Below are 9341 nucleotides of genomic sequence, written 5' to 3'. Positions count from 1 at the left end.
CCTGGTGATGGGTATTAAAGAGGGCACATTCTGCATGGAGCACTGGGTGTTATACGCAAACAATGAATCATGGAACACTACATCAAAAACTAATGATGTAATGTATGGTGATTAACATAACATAATAAAAAAAATAATGATTATATTTACTGAGGATGTACTATGTACCAGGTACTATTCTAAGTGCTTTATATGCATTAATAAATTTAGTCTTGAATAGAAAAAAAAAAAAGAGTTCATCTTGGCAGGTACATCTAGATTGCAGGTGCCAGCCCTTGGGGGCATCCTCAGTGGGCTCTGACCTTCCTCTTTGTCACAACCAGTCACTGCCCGCCATGTTGCAAACTCGATGGAGGAGGCAACTCCCTTTTGGAAGCTTTCCTGGGTTCAGCTACCCTGTCTTTCTCGGTGTCTGGGGGGACAAGAGCTGGTGACAGTCCTCTTGGGCCCATAGGGGCAGAGCAGAGCTTCACTTACTTGGGACCCTGAGTGCTGGGATTTGTGGCTCAATAATAAAACACTGGCCCTCTCTCTGATGCTTTGCCCACACCCAACCTTTTCTGTGGTTCTCAGCCCACCTTATTTATTTTGCATCTCCCTATCCCCCCACCACTGAGTGGTCAGGGAAAGCTTGGAGGGACTCCTTCTGGATTTTTCAGAATAAGCGATGGGAACCATACAGGGAATAAGGATGTCGAGCCAGAGAACAAAAGTCCTCTCTCCTCACCCAGCCCTGAACCATCTCTGGATTGGAGTTGCAGTGTAGGCCCTCAGCTATGGCCAGCACAGACAGCAGGGCCACCCTGAGCTGGAGGCCTCTCCTGGCTAATGTTCCCTGAGGGCCCCCATGGATGGGACATCCTCTAAACAATGGTGACATGGGGGGAAGGAGGCAGGACCTGGAGTTGGGGAACAGGACCATCCTGGTGTGGTCCCTCCTTCAGAAGTGTAAAGGTTTCCAGAATGAGATTTGGTGTTCCTAACTACGGTCTCCAAACCCTAACCCAGGACACCAAGCATCTGTTAGAAATGCCCCGCCCACCTCCCAAGCCCCTCAGGGCTCCCTGGCTGCATCCTCATACGGGGTGTGAAGGTTTTTTTGGGGGGTTTTGGGATGGGAGAGGAGAAGAAGACAAAGAAAGGAAACTAAGAAAACTGGCATTTTCATACCCATCTCATCTGACCCTCTCAACCTCGGTGAGAAATCACCTCTCAGACTCCTGTTCTTCACCTGTAAAATGTGCTTAGGAACTGGCTGAAGTTCTCATAGGACCCACACCACACCCATGGACAAGACAGAGCCCCGAGAAGCTAAGTGATTTGCAAAATGAGAGATCGGAGCCCATGGACAAGTCTAGGTGTGTGTGAACTTTCTGGTGACTTTAGAGCACTAGGGAGGCCCTCCACTGGGTGCTACAGTTGGAGGCTTTGGACAACAGGGTGAAAGAATAAAGATCCTGAGCACCTTCCGTGTGGAGCAGGGATTGGCACACATGTTCTGTGAAGGGCCAGATAGTACTTTTTTTTCTTTTTTTGTGGGCCATACGGTCTTTGCCAGAACTACTCGACTCTGCCCTTTCAGTGCAAAAGCAGTCATAGACAATATATAAATGAATGGGTGTGGCTGCGTGCCAATACAGTATTACAAAACCAGGCAGCCAGTCTGTGGGCCAAAGTTTGCCAACCCCTGACTTAGAGGCACATGACACAGACGGATCAGGAGGTGTCTGGGTGAGACAAGAAGTGTGAACGATTAGGGTTAGCAGGGCATTGCCTCATTCATCTTAGTCTGTGTAAATGGCATCCCGTGGAGTTGTGCAGTGCACAAACTACACAATCATACATGATAGTCCTGAGGGTAAGATAAAAAGAAAACAAACCTTACAATCTAGACTGTCCTACCCTGGGAATGGCTAAGTGCTAGGCCCTGGACTGCATCACTCTGCTCCTTGGGGTGGGAGGGACGGAACGTGGAAGGACCTTGGAGAAGAAAGAGGGAGGGCCACTTAACCTGCCCAAAGGTAATGACCTCCACGAAAATCAGGTTCTCAGCAGCTGCCAAGAGAATGCAGGATCATGTGCGGTCCTATTTCCCAGAGGGCAAGGAAAGCAGACACACCTGGTGACCTGATTTCATGGAATTTGACCATCCTGCTTCGCAGCGTGCAGCTCTGCCCCACCATGGAAGCAGGGAGTGGCCAGGTCAACATTACAGAGGGAAAGCCCCAATGAGGCAGAACCACACACCTGAGGATGGACTAGCAAGGTCCTTGTCCTCACTTCCTTGGAAGTCCATTCCTGGGCCCCCAGGGCAGTCGGGCACACAGTGATGCAGTGGCAAGCTAACTTAACCTTTGGCCATTCTCAGCAGTAGGTGCTCCAGCAGATCAAGAGCAGGACAAAGTGCAAGAAAGGGATTGAAGCGGGTGCTGCTTTGAGCGAATCTGGCCAGGGTTGGGTAAGCAAGATGGAAAACGCATTTGTCTTTGCTGGCAAAGACCATCACGAGGAGCTCTGCTCTGGATGGTGCATTTGCCCAGCACATGCTGGGACGTGGGTGCTGTGCTCAGGACTCGGGGGTGAATGAGACAAGGCTGGAGAAACGGACTTGGAGCCAGATAGGGTGAGGTCAGTAGAGCAAGGAGGTCCTCGTGGGAGATGCGTAAGGCCACTGGTTTGTGAGGGCCCAGCCTGCTCAGCAGGACCATGAGCATTACCTACCAAAGGAGACTCACAGGCCTGGTTCTGGGGAGAACAGCAGCTTCTCCACCTGCTGCTTTTAAAATCCTGATCTTGGCTATGGAGCTGGGGACCCATTACGTGGCAATAGCATTCAGACTGCTTGCCCAGAAATTAAACTCAAGCAGACTTCTCATCTCTTGCTTTGACTCGAGGTCCTGTGGGTGTCCCTCTCGGGGGCCAGCGGTGTACTCAGGAGCTGAAGGGGAATTAGTCAGGAAAGTTTATGAATTGATCACCAGCAGGAAGGGAAAACCAATACTAGTTTTCTAAAAATGATCTCCAAAGAAAGAACCCCTCTCACAGGTTCTGAGACCTGTATACGTGGACAAGCTTTCCAAAACTGGCCACCTAGCAGAGTAACCTTGGGGTTCTTATTAAAACCTCTGAGGCCCAGCCTACAGAATCAGACTCCCTCGGCAAGGAGGCCCGGAGCCTGCATTTAACAAGCTTCCTGGGTGCGCTGGATGGACAGCCTGGTTTTTTGAATTCTGGCCGAGGGGACCTCTGGAGATTTCTGCTGCCCTAGGACAGAGCTGAAGTCACTGCCCTAAACTGTACCCTTGCTGCCCCACTGCTCCTGGCCTTTCTGTCTGACTGTGCTGCAGTCTGGAAGAGGGAGACAAGAAACTCGGGGTTAGGACCTGGTTCCTGCCTCCAAGGGCCCCCAGTGCCATGTTGAATCATGGCACCAACTGCATGGCCCATGATGGCCACAGAGAGCAAGGAAGGGAAAGCAAGCTTTGAATGGAGTGAAGATGACAAAGCAGGAAAGTGATTGAGTTTTTCCGCTGTGCTTTTTTGTTGTTTTTGTTTTTATGCCAATGAAAATCCGAAGGGGCCATGTCACACCCACTCTCAGAGGTAGCTGGTACAAGGGATCCTTCGTTTCTCTCAGCTCATGTTTAAAATTCTATCAGCAAAGTCAGAAAGTACATAAAGAGAAAGGAAAGGGAATTGAAGCTGCCATTGGAAGAATAGAAAATATGCTGAAATACAAAGTGAACATGGTGATTAAGAAGCATGCGACCAATATTCTCTAGTGGTCAATACTGAAGACAAATACATAACTAGACATACAAACTAGAAATACATTTTAGGTTAAAATGAAAATTTGTAGTAATAGAAAAAGGATTAGATCTAGAAAATCACTCAGGCAGAGCATTTAAAAAAGGTCTAGAACTATTCAGTGTTTGGTAGACTTCTCCAGTGTAACCATCTGGGCCTAGAGATGTCTTTTTGGGAGCTTTTTAATTACAAATCCAACTTCTTTAATGGTTGAATAGTCCTATAACCATTAAAGAAATTGAATTCAGAAGTTAACAGCTCCCAAAGAAATAAGTCTCTTCTGGTTTCAGCCCTAACATGTAAAGCACAGAGCAGTCATTACTCCCTTCCTCAAGAGAAAGCTGGGAAAACTGGAAGGTCCAGGACCTCTGGACCCATCACAGAACCGAGGTCACAGGGCGAGCAGCCACTCTAGAATCAAAGACTCACCGGCCGAGGAGGGCCTACCTGGAGCAGAAGCTAATGTAAACTGAGGCAAAATGGTTTTCAAAGACAAAGTAGACAAAAGGACGCTGTCCTTCGTAGATAAAGGGCTTGCATCTGCAGGCAGGGCCGGGGCACAGATTCCAGAGACAGTGTGAATCAGTGAGACAAGAAAACGCTCCAGACAATTAAGCAAAAAAATGTTCAAGTTAACTCATGATGAAAGAGAATCAAATGACACCCGCGAGATAGGTTTCCGAAATTCTTGCTAAGCTGCCTGGCACACAGATTTCTCTGATGGCCACATTGCAGGGTTACATCCTTTCCAGCAGTGATTTGGCAGCTGGGCTCAAGAACTTTACCCATGCACCGGGTGCCACACTTTCAGCTGGTAACTCCCAATTCTAGAAAATGCCCCGAGGAAACAAATGCACTTCTGGTCAAAGATTCACAGATTCACACACACAGATGTCCGCCTCAGCACTGCAGGGAAACACCAGGATATTCTAAATGCTGGCGAGGAGGGAGGGCTGCATAAACCATTTATGGTATATGTACTATAATGAATGTTGGGGACCCATTACAATTACGCTGAGAAAAAGTTCTTGGTAATATGATAAAATGCTTATGGTGCAAAGCTAAGGGGAAAAAGGATACAAATCTGTGTCAATCACATATTTTCACCTCTACTTAAACACAATCAAAAGGAAATAGATAGGGCGCCTGGGTGGCTCAGTCGGTTAAGCATCTGCCTTCGGCTCAGGTCATGATCCAGGGTCCTTGGATGGAGTCCCGCATCGGGCTCCCTGCTCAGCGGGGAGCCTGCTTCTCCCTCTTCCCTTCCCCCCTGCTTGCTCTCTCTCTCTTTCTCAAATAAATAAATAAAATCTTAAAAAAAAAAAGAAGGAAATAGATAAAATCTGAAAAGAGTTTATGTCTGGGTAGTGGCTGATTGGGTGATTGGAAAATGCAGATAAATGTTTTTAAAACTACAATTTCAATAACAAACATGCATTTTTACGTTGACTTCTAAAAATCTTTTTTGTTGAGCTTAAAAACCTTTTTTGATTGTAAAAGTAAATCAACTCAGTGAAAGTTAATTAACTCGAACAATGTGTTGAAATAATTAAATTGATAAGAAAACTCATTGAATTTTTAAAAAGCACTAAGACTACTTACTGTAATTATATAAATTCTACATACACAGAAAATGATTTAATGATGGAAAAAAAAGGAGAAAGAGTGCGCAGTTAGCCTATGTAAAAACCAGTGTGTGTGTGTGTGTGTGTGTGTGTGTGTGATAGAGAATTTGTGGGACTCCTTTATGAATACATATCAGAGAGCAGTACTTTGTCCATTTTTCTATTCTTCTTAAAATATTTTAAATGCAGAAAAAGTGACAGAATATAACCCACTCTTTGATTCAACGAACGTTAGCATTTTGCCATATTCGGATTCTTTTATTTTTAAGGACATAAACATTGTGGACACGTTTGAATTCCCTCCTTAGTGCCCCCGCCCCGGTTCATTCTCTCCACCCACGGCCTCCTGCTATACTCGCACCTTCTTTGTTGGTTCTCTGCTTTCCTAACATGAGAAACTGTCAAAGTGCTGGCTGTGAGCTCCGTTCATTTGGGCACCCAGCCCAGGGGGGGGTGCGGGATGGGATGCGGGGATGCAGGGGAGCAGGGGGTGTGGGGTGCCCAGTCTCTGCAGCCTGGCCTGGCGCCTCCCTGGGACCATGTACATCAAAGAGCACCCCCACCCAGTCAGAGGCCCTGGAAGCTCTCCCCGCTCCTATGACTAAGTGACCTGGAAAAATCTTCTCCCTCAGGACAGCCTCTTGGTACCAGAGGCACCTGGGCTGCAGGCTGTGGCCCTGGTAGGCTGGACGGCAGTAGGAGAGGTAGCCCGGCCCGCTCTTTCCCAAAGCTGCAGTATGTTCTCCTAGCCTTCCTTTTGTTGTTGTTCGCATGTGAAGTCTGAGGAATGGTTTTCCACGTTGTTTCCTTTGGGCACAGCCGGCAAGGAAGCATACACATGAAGGGCCGTGAGGAGCTGGGGGCCGCTACCTCTGAAGGCTGGGCATTCTGACCTGGGCCTGTGCGATGGACAGAATAATGGCGCCCCCAGTGACGTCAGTGCCTTAATTCCTGAAACCTGTGAATACATTGTGTCCATGATGAGGGGGGACTTCGGTTGCCAATCAGCTGACCTTAAAGTAGGGAGAGTATCCTGGAGAATCCAGGCGGGTGCAACGTAATCACAAGGGTCTTTAAATGTGGAGGAGGGAGGCCGGAGAGTCAAAGTCACAGGGATGTGAAGGCACAAAGCACTCAACCGGACATTGCTGGCTTTGAAGATGGGAGGAGGCCATGGGCCAGAGGAAGCTGGAAAACAGGAGAGAGACTCTCCACTTGAGCCTCGGGAAAAGAGCATAGCCTTGTGGGCACCTTGATCTTAGTTCAGAGAGGCCCATTTTGGACTTCTGAACTCCAGAACTAGAAGACAGTGGATTTCTGTTGGCTTAAGCTATTATTAACCTTGGGGTCATTTGTACAGCAGCAAAGAGCTGCTAGGGCAGCCTGGAAGCTCCAGGACACCACTGAGACTTTCAGTGGGGACGCAGGGAGTGCAGAGGTGGGCGAGTGGCCATTGTTCTTTTAGAGACCTTGATCCTGGAATTTTGGACGCTGGACAGATGCTTTGAAAAGAGTCCCCTCAGCCGACAGCGCTGACAGGAATCTAGCCCCTGAGGAAGTGAGAGAAATGAGGGTGAACAATGTGTGATGTAGAGAATGAAGGAGATGTAGAGATATAGAGAATGAAGGTCTTGCCACCTCATGGAAGGTGGGGACAGGGGGCAGGAAGAGAGGTGACAAAGATACACACATCTGCCCAGGGTTCCCATGCTCTGAGCTCATGGAGCCTTTATGCCCCATTTTATAAAAAAGGAATCGGAGGCTTAGAATCAGAAATAAGGGAGCGAGCGTGCTCAGGCCACACAGCTGGAAATGGTAAAGGGAATGTTTCAACCCTTCTTGGTTTAAAGAAGCAAATAAAGCCCTGCTGAGAACTTTAGCCCCTCACATGGCATCAGAGCGCTCCTGTGTGTGTGGCAGACATGAAGAAGGGCTGCATGGCTGGCTGCCTCTAGCATGAGCGCCTCGCATCTGCCTGGCCCAGAGTCACAGCCTGCACTTGGCACCTGAGCCAGCCAGGGGCATAAAGGCCTAGCTGTTGGAGCCAAATGTGGACACTGCCAGCCCCTCCTTGCCCTTTGCAGAACCAGAACACGTCCCTGGACAGTGAAGACCATCCTTGCAGAGAAGGAGGCTGTGGTTGGGGCTGAGGGAATTCAGCTTTGCATTCTAGGTAAAGTTTTCTCCATGCTGCTTCTGTTTTTAGCACAGAAAAATGAGGCAGGAGCCTCCCCGTCTTTTATTGCTGGTTTCGGTTTTGGTTTTCTCTTTTCTGAAGGTGAGGCGTGGGTGCTTGAGCGTGTGTCTTAATAAGAGAGAAGCTGAGCTCTTGGGCGGTGACCATGGATTCCTGGGGGAAGCAGCATCCTCCTGCCCCAGATGAATCATGCTTCAGCCTCTACCTGGCTGTCCATCTTCTCTTCCTGACCCTCCAGCCCCCAACTGCCTGCAGATCACATAATGAATCCAGTGCTGGGCAGGGGGTACCACATTATCACCTGACTTACCGTCCAAGAGGGAAACAGACATTATCCACTCAAAGGTCAGAGAGCCATTTGTCCCAACCCATCCCTCCTCCCTCCTGGCTCCAGCCTCCAGCCTCTGGGGAGGCAGAGGGCCCTGGACTCACACAGTGACTTGTGAGAATGGAAGGGGGCAAGGGGCTCAGGCAGCCATGAGTGGAGTCTCAGAGAGCAAAAATAGGCATGTGGACACCAGCCCAGATTATTTTTCTCCATCGATCCCTGAACACTTTACCAGAAATGCCACCCCTAAGCATGCAGGGATTTAGGGTTTTGGCTCCACATGTAAGGAGCTTGGAAGTCGCCATTTCATCCCGACAAGTGAAGAGCTATAGGCACGGAGATCCACAACTCTTCTTGGACCCATAAAAAGGAGGACACAGGCCAACCACTGCCCCCGAGATTGGGGAGACGGGTGAATACGGGGAGTCCCAGCTTCCCTGAGCAGAGACTTGGGAGTGGAGGCTGTGCTGGGAGCAAGCGCGTGGGGAGGGGGGAGAACCTCCACGGCAACTGGCCCATTGTTGGAGTTCAGGGTGCACAGCCCAGAGTTCGCACCAGGGGCCCCAGTGGAAGGGAGGCCCCTACAGTCTTGTAAGACTTAACTCCAGAGGCTCCCCTGGATTCCTACCATAAATAACTGAAAAAAAATCTCAGGCTTCTGGCAGGGGGAGGGAAAAAGAACCATTTTGCAATGCACTGAGCACTCCGTTTTCCCTAAGGCCTGCTCTCAGGGGAAACCAGTTAACCAGAGCCTAACTGATCTGGGGTAAGGTAAATTCCCAACGCCAGCCCACTCTGGTCATCCGTTCCACCTAAGTGGGGGGTGTGCAAAAACTGAGAAACTCTTGTGAGGTTCACAGTCCAGAGGCACTGGTTCGCTAGGAGACTGAGCCCTATTCACAGGACTGCGGGAGGCTTTCTCCCCCGCATGCCTTGCCGTAACATCACTGAAGGCCCATTTACAGTTCCTCTTAGCCAGCGCCTCATCTCTGGCTTGAAGGAAAAAGCACAAGGCACACCAAAAGACAAAACCACAATTTGCAGAGACCGAGCAAGCGTCAGAACCAGACACGACAGCGCTGTTGGAATGATCAGGCCAGGAATTTAAAACAACTAATCCTAGGGCTCCAGTCAATAAAGCAGACGGCACACAAGAGCAGATGGACAATGTCAGCAGGGATGGAAATCCTAAGAAGGGACCAAAAAAACCAAGAAATCCTGGAGATTGAACACTAACAGAAACAGAGAATGCTTTGGTGGGCTTCTGAGTGGACTGCGCACGGCTAAGGAAAGAATCTCTGAGCTGGAGGATATATCAATAGATTCTTTGAAAACTGAAAACAACAGAATATCCAAGGACTGTAGGACTGTGCAACATATGTAT

The sequence above is a fragment of the Leptonychotes weddellii genome, chromosome 1, assembly GCF_054177405.1.
Source record: "Leptonychotes weddellii isolate Sample4059 chromosome 1, ASM5417740v2, whole genome shotgun sequence".
Taxonomy (NCBI): Eukaryota; Metazoa; Chordata; class Mammalia; order Carnivora; family Phocidae; genus Leptonychotes; species Leptonychotes weddellii.
This window is presented reverse-complemented; position numbering follows the sequence as displayed.